The 15,420-nt window shown below is 42.5% G+C and overlaps 1 protein-coding gene across 2 annotated transcripts in view; it reads right to left on the reverse strand.

The window, feature by feature from the left end:
* Positions 1–737, reverse strand: part of LOC115157974 (receptor-type tyrosine-protein phosphatase S) — a 280,182-nt gene extending 279,445 nt beyond the window's left edge. For both annotated transcript variants that reach the window (XM_029706364.1, XM_029706362.1), the window contains exon 1: positions 469–737. The gene's annotated coding sequence lies outside the window, so the exon portion shown is untranslated. The remainder of the gene's footprint in view (positions 1–468) is intronic.
* Positions 738–15,420: the final 14,683 nt, after the last annotated feature.

Genomic DNA, 15,420 nt, shown 5'->3' on the forward strand with positions numbered 1-15,420 from the left:
CTTGTAATGACCAAATGCCGTCAAAACGAGGGTCACATAGCCAACGCTATATTCTTTATAAAAGCTCTTTTGGATAGGGCTATAACGTACTGATACTCTGTACAAGAATAGGAGAGGATGGCATGGGGCACATTTTGGCTACGGAGTAGGGCTACAGCATCACATAACCTTTGCTGTAGCCTATCAGCGTCAGCTCTACCCCGCAGAGTTCCGTGGCACTGGTACGCTTCTTGCAGTATTCTTGAGAGCTGTTTTTTGGGTACCACTACCAGCCTGCATCCCCCTCCTAGGCTACTCAATCAGCATTTACAAGTATGTACACAGACAGGCACTATCGGGCACAGACTGCCCGTCACGCATTCCACAGTGGAGAACCAGTTGAAGTAGCTTAAATATTTTTCTCGTTTCAAGAAGCACCTCCAAGCATGCGGATACAACTCCGTTAGAAAAAAAGACAACTGTTCCTACCGTTGTCAATGATGGAGTTCCTCTCTTTCTTATTGTGCATATACAAAAAACACACACATTTTGTTCAAATAAACAAATAAACAATAATCCCGTATGCGAGCGTCCTGCGGCAGATCCAGAGAATCGGTTCAGGTTCTAGCGGTGAGTAGTGTTTAAAATCCCCGGATAGCGCAGGTTGCTCGGACGCATGTGGAATCGCAGGACTGTACCCTCAACCGCGCTTGGATAAACCACAGCTCTATGCGTTTGGCTGGAGGGTGATGTCATAGCGCCCCCCTACTTCTCCTCTCTCGCTCCCCTCCCTTTTCACCCACCCCTCTACTCGCAGCTGTCCTCCTCCTTTCTATTCCCATCCCGTGCGCTCTTTTCACTCCCTCCCTTCCCTTTCCCTCCACGTAACGTGATGAAGTCATGGCGTCGCGCACGCCTTGCGAGCGGTGCTGTCCAGTAGCATCCGCAGCCTCCTTTCCCGGGATTAGATGGAAGAAAAGGTGGCATAAAACAGGCCAATGCGTGAGGGAGGATTTGAAGGCTACCTCCCCCTCATGATCATGATGCAAGCGCGGCTTAAAGGAAAAGTGCATTGATTGTATATAATAGTTATGAGGGCTAGAATGAAGTAAATCATACATGTTTTCTTCCCTGAACCTGAAAAATGTCTATCAAACGCTTAAAAATGTAATCAAGTTAATCGCAGGATTTGCTGTGATTAATCAAGATTAGTCACAAATGTAGAATTTGCTCAAATTGAGCCGTAATTTAATACTTTTTAACCTCAATGTCAACGATTTCACATTGTTGTTTTTAGCTGTATAAATGATGTATTTTGGATGTTTTCAGTCTAGTTTGAATCCTTTTAGACCATGTGATTAATCAAGATAAAATAAATTGTGCACTAAAATCACAAAATGTTAACTTAAGTTAACTGATTAATTCAAAATCATCTCTTTCTGTAAAAGTACCTGTTTACATTCATTACAGTAGCAAACATATTCACACATTTTTAAATACATTAAAATCCCATTTAGGCCTATGTATTAAATGGAACAAAAACCAATGCACAGCTAACAATAACAAGAAGCTAAAAATAGCTAGCTAGTGAATATAAAAAGTTACCTAAAATGTATATAAAGAAATGTGTGTGGTTTATATGTACACATGTAAATACACTCATACAAAAGTGAGTTAACTACTTAGCTTGGCTACACTCATGTAAATGAAAAAAATATCACGCATTTTTCATTCGGGTCAAGACAATTAAATCATACTGTACATCAAAATTACTCGAAAACTCAACACAGTTCAGTTAAACATTGCGCGCATTGCTTGCTGTTTGGGGTTTTAGGCTGGGTTTCTGTATAGCCTTTTGTGACATCTGCTGATGTCAAAAAGGCTTTATAAATGCATTTGACTGATTGATTAAACATGTGATCTCTATATTTAGAAAACGTAACCATCAACAGCAAAGATGGCACATGAGTAACATGAGTAAAAATGGACAACACCAGAATAAAACTGTTTCACCCCCACATGTGAATACGTGAAGGTATTTCAAATGTGAACTTGCAATTCCACATGTGGAATATTTACATGTGTATTTTTTTATTTAATAAATGTAGCAATTTTTTACCCTTTTTCTCCCCAATTGGTAGTTTACAGTCTTGTCCCATCACTGCAACTCCCGTACGGACTCGGGAGAGGCCAAGGTCCTCCGAAACCCAACCCAGCCAAGCCGCACTGCTTCTTGACACAATGCCCGCTTAACCCGGAAGCCAGCTGCACCAATGTGTCGGAGGAAACACCGTACACATGGCGACCGTGTCAGCGTGCATTGCGCTTGGCCCGCCAGAGGAGCCGCTAGTGCGTGATGGGACAAGAAAATCCCTGCCGGCCAAACCCTCCCCTAACCCGGACGACGCTGGGCCAATTGTGAAACTGCAATTCACATGTGAGCTGAAGACATGTTATTTTCCTCACATGAAAAAAGGTTAACGTGAACTCTAAATGTAAAGGTCCTGCACAGTGAAAATTATGTTTTTCATCAAATTGGATGATATTTGGATGAAACCAGTTCAAAGTAGGGTGACCCAAGTTTGAAAAATGACTAGCTGGTACATCGATAAAGTTTTATCATAAAGTCACTGGTCCCCTTCCACCGAGTCAAACACTTGCATTCAGGAGGCAAGCATTACCAAGGATTTACTTCCGGCTTTCTGCAACATCATATAAAGCAGGAAATATAATACAATGGTAGCGTCTTATCATCTTAACTAATTGAAATATGTACCGCCTTAAAACCATCATCGAAAATGAAACGTATTCTACAAGAACCAATATCACTCCCTAAACACACCACCTTATTCAACAATCCTTGGATAGCTTTTCAGAATTCACAGATAAATTGGTCCACATGGAAAACTAAAGGCATTGAAACTGTAAATGACTTGGTAGCAGGAAATACATTTAGTTCCATGACAGAATTAAACATTTTTGGACTGACCAATGTAGCAAGTTTCAAATATATGCAACTTAAAAGTTACATATCACGAAATTTCGATTTCAAATCTTTTGGACATCTGTGCAACCTTGAGGGAATATTACTTGAGTCAGAAAAGTATGTTCATATGATAGGGAAGACATACAAAACCTTGCAGAGCGCATATCCAACTGACAATCTCCTAGCAAAAATTGGAACCAAGACTTAAAAATAACTGATGTTGGCACAAGATGGAGGGAAAGCTGGAGCATAACTAACAAAATTATAGTTAACAAAAATCTACACTTATCCAGTATAAAATAATGTAGCTCTATAGAATGTATTATACATGAGACAAAATTCACAAATTCTACAGCATAATGGCAGAGTAATCCCTTACTGTAAAATGAATAATGACTCAATAAGTCCAAAAGTTATGGACGGCGCTAGAAAGTTGGCTGTCAGAAGTATTACAATGTAAATGTACTTTTAATCAGTCTGTCTGCATATTTCAAGACATGGAGATTCTCTTCTCATCACTCATCTTGAAAAAACGTATACTAAAAACTTAGAAATCAATCCACCATCATTAACACAAAGGAAAAATCTAATTATTTATTATTTAGATATTGAAATAGCATGAGCGACTGAGAAAGACAAATTGGTACAATTTAAGACCAAGTGACGAACAATAATGCTAGCGCTAGGAATGGGGTTTGAGCATGAAGGTCTTGGCAAATTAGATGTAGTAATTGTTTGTGGGCATCTGTCAGTTGTTTGTGTGTATACATTTGTATTAGGAGTAAAAAAAATGAATAAAGCAAATATCTTTATCTATACAGTACTTTCAAAAGTCTGAGGTCCTGAGCAAGTTTTCATCAAGGATCTCTCTGTACTTTGCTCCGTTCATCTTTCCCTCGATCCTGACTAGTCTCCCAGTCCCTGCCGCTGAAAAACATCCCCACAGCATGATGCTGCCACCACCATGCTTCACCGTAGGGATGGTGCCAGGTTTCTTCCAGACATGACGCTTGGCATTCAGACCAAATAGTTAAATATTGGTTTTATCAGACCAGAGAATCTTGTTTCTCATGGTCTGAGAGTCTTTTAGGTGCCTTTTTGTCAAACTCCAAGTGGGCTGTCATGTGCCTTTTACTGAGGAGTGGCTTCCGTCTGGCCACTCTACCATAAAGGCCTGATAGGTGGAGTTCTGCAGAGATTGTTGTCCTTCTATCTCCACAGACAAACTCTGGAGCTCTGTCAGAGTGACCTACAGAACCTTCGGGTTCTTGGTCACCTTCTTGACCAAGGCCCTTCTCCCCCGACTGTTCAGTTTGGTCGGGCGGCCAGCTCTAGGAAGAGTCTTGGTGGTTCCAAACTTCTTCCATTTAAGAATAATGGAGGCCACTGTGTTCTTGGGGAACTTCAATGCCCTTCCCTAGATCTGTGCCTCAACACAATCCTGTCTCTGAGCTCTATGGACAATTCCTTCGACCTCATGGCTTGTCAACTGTGGGACCTTATATCGACAGGTGTGTGCCTTTCCAATTCATGTCCAATCAATTGAATTTACCACAGGTGGACTCTAATCAAGTTGTAGAAACCCCTCAAGGATGATCAATGAAAACCGTATGCACCTGAGCTCAATTTCGAGTCTCATAGCAAAGGGTCTGAATACTTATGTAAATTTGTATTACATTTTTTATTTAACCTTTATTTAACTAGGCAAGTCAGTTAAGAACAAATTCTTATTTAAATAAGGTATTTCTGCTTGAAATTTTTAATACATGTTTTTTAAATTATATGAAACCTGTTTTCACTTTGTCATTATGGGGTATTGTGGGTAGATTGATGATTTATTTTAATCCATTTTAGAATAAGGCTGTAACGTGACAAAATTGTGAAAATGGTAAAGGGTCAAAATAGTCAAAAAAGTGGATTTGGCTATTTCAGCCACACCGGTTGCTGACAGGTGTATAAAATCGAGCACAGAGCCATCCAATCTCCATAGACAAACATTGGTAGTAGAATGACTTTCAACGTGGCACCATCATAGGATGCCACCATTCTAACAAGTCAGCTTGTAAAGTTTCTGCCCTGCTAGAGCTGCACCGGTCAACTGTAAGTGCTGTTCTCTGGAGTGAAGAATTGCGATTCACCATCTTGCAGTCCGACGGACAAATATGGGTTTGGCGGGTGCCAGGAACACGCTACCTGTCCCAATGCATAGTGCCAACTGTAAAGTTTGGTGGAGGAGGAATAATGGTCTGGGACTGTTTTTCATGGTTCGGGCTAGGCCTCTTAGCTCCAGTGAAGGGAAATCTTAATGCTACAGTATACATTGACATTCTAGACGATTCTGTGCTTCCAACTTTGTGGCAGCAGTTTGGGGAAGGCTCTTTTCTGTTTCAGCATGACAATGCCCCTGTGCATAAAGCGAGGTCCATATATTAAAGGTTTGTCGACATCAGTGTGGAAAAACTTGACTGGTCTGCACAGAGCCCTGAACTCAACCCCATCGAACACCTTTGGGATGTATTGGAACGCAGTCTGCTAGCCAGTCCTAATCACCCAACATCAGTGCTCGACCTCACTAATTCTGTTGTTGCCGAATGGAAGCAGGGCCCAGCAGCAGTGTTCCAACATCTAGTGGAAAGCCTTCCCAGAAGAGTGGAGGCTGTTATAGCAGCAAAAGAGGGACCAACTCCATTTTACAGGAAATGATTTTGGAATGTTCAATAAGCGGGTCTCCACATAGTGTGTATAAAAAAATAAATAAACCATCATTAAATGTGCCAGCCTGGTCTCAGAGTCTACACGTAACATAGTAAAAGTAAATCCGGTACACAAATTAGTAGGATATGTTACATTTGGTATGGTTACATAAGACAGAAGGTTACTTAAGGCAAAAACTAATATACATTAGGGTGTTTGGTCGGGTGGATGTATAACGCTAACGTCTAGCAACTACTTACACATTTTTAGCTACCTTGCAACTACTTAGCATGTTAGCTAACCCTTCCCCTAACCCTTTAACCTTAACCCCTAACCCCTAACTTAGCTAACGTTATCCACCTAGCTAATGTTAGCGTTAGCCACCTATAAAAACAAAGATCAAATCAAATCAAATGTTATTAGTCACATGCTCCGAATACAACAGGTGTAGACCCTACAGTGAAATGCTTACTTACGAGCCCTTAACCAACAATGCAGTGAAAAAAAATATGAATAAGAATAAGAAATAAAAGCAACAAGTAACTAAAGAGCAGCAGTAAAACAACAATAGTGAGACTATATACAGGGGGGTACCGGTACAGAGTCAATGTGTGGGGGCACCGGTTAGTTGAGGTAATGTGTACATGTAGGTAGAGCTATTAAAGTGACTGTGCATAGATGATAACAACAGAGTAGCAGCGGTGTAAAAGGGGGGGGGGGGGCAATGCAAATAGTCTGGGTAGCCATTTGATTAGATGTTCAGGAGTCTTATGGCTTGGGGGTAGAAGCTGTTTCGAAGCTTCTTGGACCTAAACCTGGAGCTCTGGTACTGCTTGCCATGCGGTAGGAGAGAGAACAGTCTATGACTAGGGTGGCTGGAGTCTTTGACAATTTTTAGGGCCTTCCTCTTACACCACCTGGTATAGAGGTCCTGGATGGCAGGAAGCTTGGCCCCGGTGATGTACTGGGCCGTGCGCACTAACTTCTGTAATGCCTTGCGGTCCCAGGCCGAGCAGTTGCCATACCAGGCAGTGATGCAACCAGTCAGGATGCTCTCGATGGTGCAGCTGTAGAACCTTTTGAGGATCTGAGGACCCAAGAGAGTCACACCCTCCATATATAACCTCCCAGTAATTAATTGGGTAAAAAACTACCAGCGTTAGCCACCTAGCTAACGCTAACCACAACGAATTGGAATTTGTAACATACAGCATCATGAGTTTTGCAAATTCTTAACATATCATTCTAATTGTAATTCATAACATATCATACGAAATGGATGATGGACATCCACAAATTAATACAGTGTCCCGGATTTACATTTACTATGTTACGTCTACTCCTGAGTCTAGGATGCATGTGCGCGTATGCCTTTCTTTGTTTACAAACCATAAGCTAGCTACTAGTAGCTAGCTCAAGCAGAATGTACAACCAAATGTACTGGTAACCTTTCATCTGTGGTGTGACTGTTAGCTAGCAAGCTACTTACCAGCATGCCAGCTGAAAATTGGAATAATGTCATTTCGAGTGAAGTTGATTTATCAATTGGGGAGAACATTCGATGGGTCTTGCCAGGAAGCTAATCCTGAAGACGGATGCTGTACGGTCATTGACAGTGGATCTTACAAGCGCCGACCATAATGTAACTATCAGAGTTGGATGCGTCTGAAACTGTATCCAACATTTTGGGGGATCGTGGGCTAACGTTACATAAATGCAAATGTCGCTGTGGCTGCTTTGACTTGTGAACACACCTGTAACACCCTTACCTGATAGCCACTGTTCTTCCATCCCCATTGAGTATTAGAACTGCTAGCACACAGCAGGCAAAAAAGGAATGCTGTGTGTATAGTATTTGTAATTTACCTCTGAAAATCACATAATGCCATTCCATTGTGTGGTTTTTTTTCTTACAGTTGATGTAGCTTGTGTCATTGGGGCTAATTATGATGATTAGCCCCAATGTTCCATATCCTTTTGTCATTCCACTATCATCAAGCTGTAATGATATACATTTTTGAAAATTCAACATCTACTGCACATTTTCCCAGACAACCACCGCAGCAGGAATGGTGTGATACAGCTTTCCCAAGGCAAAGAAGGGAGTGGTATGCTGTGAAGCCTGTGAACACAGACCCAACGTTCCTGTAAGTCGTAGCTATTCATTTCAAATCTCCATCAATTGAGCATTTCAGGCACACAAACATTCCAAATTCAAACATTGAAAGGTTTCACAAAAAAGTGCATGACCAAAAATTGCATATTTGAAATTGAGTACTTCAAAAACACCAGTAAAATCAACTCGTTGATAGCGTCATACCTCAGAACAGTAAATAAAGGGAAATTCAATTCACTACCCATTTAAAACATTTCCCTTTTCAAAAAGATTACAGGCTTCGCAGACTGGCTCCTGGATATCCTCTACAACGAGGTCACCCTGGACTGAGATCCGTATGTGGGGAAGCTGTGCGAGCTGTCCATCCCAGGACCCCTGTCTGCCCAGTGTGAGAGGCCTGACAAGGAAGAAGCCATAGCTGGATTTGTCTCCCACTTCAATCATGGGGGTGACTGAAGCCTGCTCGATTTGAAGCAGGGTACATGGGTCCTCCACCTTTCCCGCTCCCCTCCCCATCAATCTCTGTAGTTGGTTGCATTTCTTAAAGCCTAACTAATTCACTTTTACGTGATCTGATATCACATTTCGTTACGTTGTATTATTTTATTCAAGCATTCGGACGGGAGATGATTGTTACAAATTGTACGAATAAATGGGTCCTGCACACTGTCTATATTGGGCTTATGGCTCTAATATTTTTTTTATGTGAAATTATGTCTCACTATTATTTCTTACCTTTATCTCTCATGATTGTTCACGTTGATCAATATTTTGCCTGTGCTGGCCTGTTGTAAAATATAAAAATAAATGTCTGATCAATACGCTGTTTTCATGTACATTGCCTTATGTCTAACAACACTGAACACCTCCCTCTGCAACTGGATCCTTGACTTCCTAGGTAGGCCTGATTACTGACGACGATGAGACAGCCTATAGGGAGGAGGTCAGAGACAACAACCTCTCCCTCAACGTCAGCAAGACAAAGGAGCTGATCGTGGACTACAGGAAATGGAGAGCCGAGCACTCCCCCATTCACATCGACGGGGCTGTAGTGGAGCAGGTCGAGAGCTTCAAGTTCCTCAGCGTCCACATCACAAAGGATCTATCATGGTCCACACACACCAATACAGTCGTGAAGAGGACACGACAACGCCTCTTCCCCCTCACGAGACTGAAAAGATTTGGCACGGGCCCTATGACTGGCTGCATCGCCGCTTGACATGGCAACTGCTTGACATCCGACCTCAAGGTGCTACAGAGGGTGATGCGTACGGCCCAGTACATCACTGGGTCCGAGCTCCCTGCCATCCAGGACCTCTATACCAGGCAGTGTCAAAGAAAGGCCCTAAAATTGTCAAAACTTAAGCCACGCGAGTCATAGTCTGTACTCTCTGCTTGGTATCAATCCAAGTCTGGAGCTAACAAGACCCTGAAAATCTTCTACCCCCAAGACTGCTAAATAGTTAGTTAAATAGTTAACCAAATAGCTACCCGGACCATCTTCATTGACCCTTTTTGAACTCCCTTTTTTGACTCATCACATATGCTGCTGCTACTGTTTATTATCTATCCTGTTGCCAAGTCATTTTATTCCTAGATATATGCACACATCTACCTGAATTACCTCGTATCCCTGCACATCGACTCGGTACTGGTACCCTGTGTATAAAGCCAAGTTATCACTACTCATTGTGTATTTAGTATTATGTGTTATTGCTTTTCTAAAGTGACTCAGGCTATACTAATTCTTGTAAAGGAGTGTATCAGTGAAGTGTATCCTGTAATTAGTTACTAAACAATAGAAATACAATTGTATTGCTGCTGTTTGTCTGATATCTAACAGTCCATGATTAGCTCTGTTGACCATGAGAGCATTTTGCAGAGAAAATGGGTTGAGGCATACTATTTAGGCTTGGAATGACATGTGGCCCATTGTTTACCTTGTTACCTGGCAATGACCAAAGAGCTGTCAGTCATGAACATAAGCTCCCCGTCCACTCGTCCTGTTCTTTCAGGCTTCCTGATAGTTAGAGATGAGAGTAAAGGTACAATTTCTTCAATTCTGAGCATTTTTATAGCATACAAATATTATGGGTGATGTTTTGGTCATTCAAAGTCTGTTTTACTTGGGAAATAGGATGATTGTGTGGGACATTTAATACATGTGAAAAGATGGTTTCGCGTGTTAAATTTAAGCTCAACATGTGAAAACAGCCATTTCACATGTGAAATCTCCCCTATCTTTCAAACAGACACCTGTCATACCATCATTTTTCATGTCGGGTACAAAGGATTCTGTGTACGGGCCAATGTAGCAAGGTCTAGACCTGAAAGCCATTGTTGTGAATCATATTGTGATGCCAATGAAGGACGTTTGGTGAATCAAGCTTGCATCACGAGAACAGGTTCAAGATTGACTTCAAAATTGGATGTTTGTCCATGTCCTCCTGAGGATGTTTGGAAATGCCTTCAAAACCGGCCACTAGGGGCAACAGTGAGTGCTATTACCATAAACCTTGACTCCGGATCCGATGGTTGCATGTTTTAGCCTATACCAGACCTTAACCCTTCACTTCACCATTCAGAATGAGTGCTTAGTCTTAGTGTTTTAACCATATCCAAAACCTCAACCCTTAACCTTAACACTTAACTTCTGAATTTGACGCTTGGAGCAACTTAGAAACTTGACGTTTGGAGAAAAGTGCAAAAACGTCTAATTCTGCATTAAGAGTGTGAGAGCTTGTTGCAGGCATTGCGAAACCTTGCCTTACCTTAAGGCATGCAACGGTTCCCCAAGCTAATGCGTAAGCTTTGGCTCAGCGGGCTAACAATCACGTGGCACCAAAGAGACCTGAGTTCAAACCCAGTTGGACACTCCAGTGCATTCCCTTTCCCAACAATCCCTTTTTAATTGCACTACTCTCCATTATGAAAGTGAGAAGTGTGAGGTTAAGACTGAAGTGGTATGAGCCTTCATTAAGCCTACTGCAATGCTCTCTCACCATCAGAGCTATAGAGGTGTGACCATCTCATCTGCCCACTGATGAGGCTGGGGCTCAGCCTAGAAGACCAGCCCTCTCCTCCCATTTCCTCGCCTTTCCCTCCTGCCCTCCAGACGCACCCTTCTATTCCTGGCTTCTAACCTTGCCCTGACCCCTCTCTCTACCTTGCTCTCCATCCCTCCTTCCCTCCCTCTTTCACTTTACACAACTAGCAGTGTGTGGGAAGTAGCCAGTGTCAATCAGGGGGGCCATGGACAGATGAGAGCTTTAATTAGTGGAGGGAAGGAATGTTTCACCTCTCAGTGAATGGGAGTGCAGAGCGGTCAATCAGGGGTGACATAAGGCAGGGAGACCTGGACGAGCACTGATTGGCCATAAGTGTTATATCACCTTAACTAGATGTTACATGCTTTTGATTGGGATGTTAGCACAGCTTTAATATGGAGTCGCTCAGATGAGATAGCCATCAAATGTCCTATCGAGCCAGACTGTCAAGTTTATGTGCAGTGCTGGAGGCCACAGGGTGTTAGTGCAACCAACTGGGCTTTCCTGTGCACCACAAGACTGTATTAGCCCTCTGAGCTTAGGTCTCAGACAAAGTCAATTCATATATTTCAATTCCCTTCCCGACTACAACAATGAAGCATTTTATAATGACTCCTAACAAAAAAATGGCTACTGTACAAATTAGTTCCTGAGAATGGTGATGGATGAAGGAAGTCAATCCAATGATGTGTAAATTGTCATTCGTTACCACTCACTGATCTATTTAATCGACTACAGTTACAATCAAAGGTACATCATTAATTAAGCTGTACAAAGAAATCTCATTAGATTGCACAAGACTTCAGAATCAAAATAAATATCTTCAGAGGAATTAGCTACTACACTATCATCATGCACACCGTCCAAAATAATAAATTGAAACACACACAGGAAATCTATGCATTACTGAATAATAATTGGCCAGTGAATGACAGAAGATGTAATGAGACCAAACATACTTTCAACCGGTTTCAAGAGAAATATCCATCATCTTTATGGCTCTGTCGTGCAAACAGTTTCTTTGATGATTTGGTGTGAAACAGATTATGGAAACAACGAAGGATTCGCAGATGGGGAGAAATGAACGTGGGATTCTAGATCCATTTGAGATTTTTGGAGATTTAATTTGACTACCCAAGATTCCCACTGGGCAGAAGCAGCGGAATCTTCAATATTTCATCATCTTTGTTTCAAAGGGTTAACAGAAGCAACTGAATGACCCTATTCCCTTTATAGTGCATTACTTTTGACCAGGGCCTATAGGGCTCTGGTCAAAAGTAGTGCACTATGAAGGGAATAAAGTGCCACTTGGGACAGTTGCCATAGAGTCATTATATTAAAGAATTAACAGACAGGCTCTTTGGGTAAGATCACTGACTGATCGCATTAGCTGTGGCGATTGCACTGCGATGATAACGGTTGTTTTCATAACCCCGCAGTTTACCATCATTTGTAGTTCTCAAAGGAAATCGCGTCTTTCATCATGCTACTTAAAGCTAGACAATTACATGTGAATTAATGAGCCACTCACAACAAATCAACACCATCAAGACACACAGAATGGTGTCTGAATCACATTGTGTTTCGGGTACATATGGCGTGCATTCATGGATGCCAAGGGAAGCCAGGCTTCCCCAAATATTTGTCCAATAAAAAAAATATATATATATATTTTGTCTCTCTCTGTGTTCTCATCATTTTCTGTTAATTTTGCAAGCGGCTGAATCTCACCGGTGAAAGCATCCGAATGAGGGAAACAGCGCCCTCATTCTCAGTATGTGTTGCCCATGTATCGGATGCTGTCTGGACCAAAAGAGTATGACATGTTGCTGCCTTAGCATTTGATTGATTGATGCCAGCAAGCATTTGGCATCCCTTGATAAAGAAATGATAAAATAATTAGCCAATCAGCATTAAGCTGAGCTCAACTGTGGGTTGCCCTGGTGCAGCAAAATGCCCCCCAAGGTAGGCCAGTTTGGATTTAGCTTCAGACCAATCAAATCACTTCTTAAGCAAAACATAATTTTCAGAACAACGTGTCTGTTTCTGCTTGTGTTGATGTCCTGAGCTCTGTCATACAGTACACTTTTAGTTTTTGTTGTCGTAGGCTACCTAGCTGAAACGCTTGCTAGCCTAATTTCCTCGCATTGGCAACAATGAACCACAGAACCAGCTAGCTAGCTAACGTGAGCCTACTAGGCTACATTTTTTACTTAAATTGTCTCAGGCCAGTGGCACAACATATTCATTTTGTTACACCCTGATCTCTTTCACCTGTCTTTGGGATTGTCTCCACCCCCCTCCAGGTGTCACCCATCTTCCCCATTATCCCCTGTGTATTTATACCTGTCTATTCTCTTTGTCTGTTGCCAGTTCGTCTTGTTTGTCAAGCTTTCCAGCATTTGTCCTATCAGGTCCTGTCTTTTCCCAGCCTCTCTTTCTCTTGTCCTCCTGGTTTTTGACCCTGTCCTGACCCTGAGCCTGCCTGAGCCTGCCTGCCTGAGCCTGCCATCCTGTACCTTTGCCTCTGTTGCTGTAATAAACATTGTTTCTTTGACACGGTCTGCATCTGGGTCTTACCTTATCCTGATAAATGTATGCTTAGATCATAATCATTGGCCTGTACAGATTTACATTTAAGTCATTTAGCAGACGCTCTTATCCAGAGCGACTTACAAATTGGTGCATTCACCTTATGATATCCAGTGGGACAACCACTTTACAATAGTGCATCTAAATCTTTTAAGGGGGGGGGGGGGGGGGTTAGAAGGATTACTTTATCCTATCCCAGGTATTCCTTAAAGAGGTGGGGTTTCAGGTGTCTCCGGAAGGTGGTGATTGACTCCGCTGTCCTGGCGTCGTGAGGGAGCTTGTTCCACCATTGGGGTGCCAGAGCAACGAACAGTTTTGACTGGGCTGAGCGGGAACTGTGCTTCCTCAGAGGTAGGGAGGCGAGCAGGCCAGAGGTGGATGAACGCAGTGCCCTTGTTTGGGTGTAGGGCCTGATCAGAGCCTGAAGGTACGGAGGTGCCGTTCCCCTCACAGCTCCATAGGCAAGCACCATGGTCTTGTAGCGGATGCGAGCTTCAACTGGAAGCCAGTGGAGAGAGCGGAGGAGCGGGGTGACGTGAGAGAACTTGGGAAGGTTGAACACCAGACGGGCTGCGCGTTCTGGATGAGTTGTAGGGGTTTAATGGCACAGGCAGGGAGCCCAGCCAACAGCGAGTTGCAGTAGTCCAGACGGGAGATGACAAGTGCCTGGATTAGGACCTGCGCCGCTTCCTGTGTGAGGCAGGGTCGTACTCTGCGAATGTTGTAGAGCATGAACCTACAGGATCGGGTCACCGCCTTGATAATTAGGTTTAAACCACAAGTCCAAATCCCCATCTCCATCCATGGCTTAGGAAAGGGGCGATTTAGCAAGCTAGCAACATAGTCCGTCTTGACAACGTGAAAGAGAGGAGGATGGCATTGTGGTTCAACTGGTCTACAAGTAGGGGGAGTAAAAAAATGTTATACTTGCCCACGCAAGCACACAGAAACAGTACCATGCACAGCCACATGATATTTAGCAACATTGATTGGACTAAATTGTTTTTGGTATCTTTAAGTTTATTTTCAGTGTATTAAACTAAGTATAGCCTTGTTGATTTGATGATTTAAATGTTTAAGGTGAAATGGTACTGGAATAGCGACCGGTTGTATTTTTGCTTACTTGCACTAACTTTGTGGTTCTAAATCAGTAGTAGTTTAGTAAACTGTTAAACATGAACTTGCTTGAACATGCAGCAGGTGATATAATGGTTTGTTATATACAATATCTATTTTGTGGACATCACCTGACTGATGTTGCTCTCCAGTTTTGTGATGAAACAAACCTATGTGTAGTTGAATTTATTCTGCCACTATGTGACTGTCTTTTTGTTGTCACAGCCTTGTTGTATATCACGGTGGCGTACGAACAAATGGGTTACGGAGCAAACAAAGCAATTACCACAACATAGGTTGTACTATGGCTTTTTTACTGGCTTGGCTTGGTTCCTCAGTGATGTTTACCCACACACCGCTACTGATGTAGCCTGAGTGTGCTTGATTAGGAGAGAAAAGTGACAAGGGCAAAGACATTGGAGCAACTCGAAATGATGAAGGGGAGCTATGTTCTAGCTAGTGTTGAGTGTGGGAGAAGTACTGTGCTGTACTGGTGACAAATGGCCAATAGCAGCTGTGGCACAGTGCTGCTGTTGTAAGCAGAAGCCATTGAGAAGCACCTGGCTCATTAGGTTAAGGAGTTCACAGAGATGAGCGCTCTATGACACAACACATTTGATAGGCTGACGGTTGGAGGCTCGTGCTTTTTATTATAATCCCGATTTTTTTCTATCTCTCCTTCTCTCACTGACAGACATAAAAACACTCTCTTTTAATATAATTCCATTCCATGAGTCTTTCTCTCCTCCCTTTCTATCTTTACTTCTATTTCTTCTCTCCACCTACCATTCCTGTTCTGTGAGGAGAATACCTATAGCAACAGCCTGACATGACATTTCAGGTGGGCGAAGGTGCTAAAAAGCCCCTTAGAAAAATAGAAGATGATTTCT

This window comes from Salmo trutta, chromosome 22, assembly GCF_901001165.1.
Source record: "Salmo trutta chromosome 22, fSalTru1.1, whole genome shotgun sequence".
NCBI classification, from domain to species: domain Eukaryota; kingdom Metazoa; phylum Chordata; class Actinopteri; order Salmoniformes; family Salmonidae; genus Salmo; species Salmo trutta.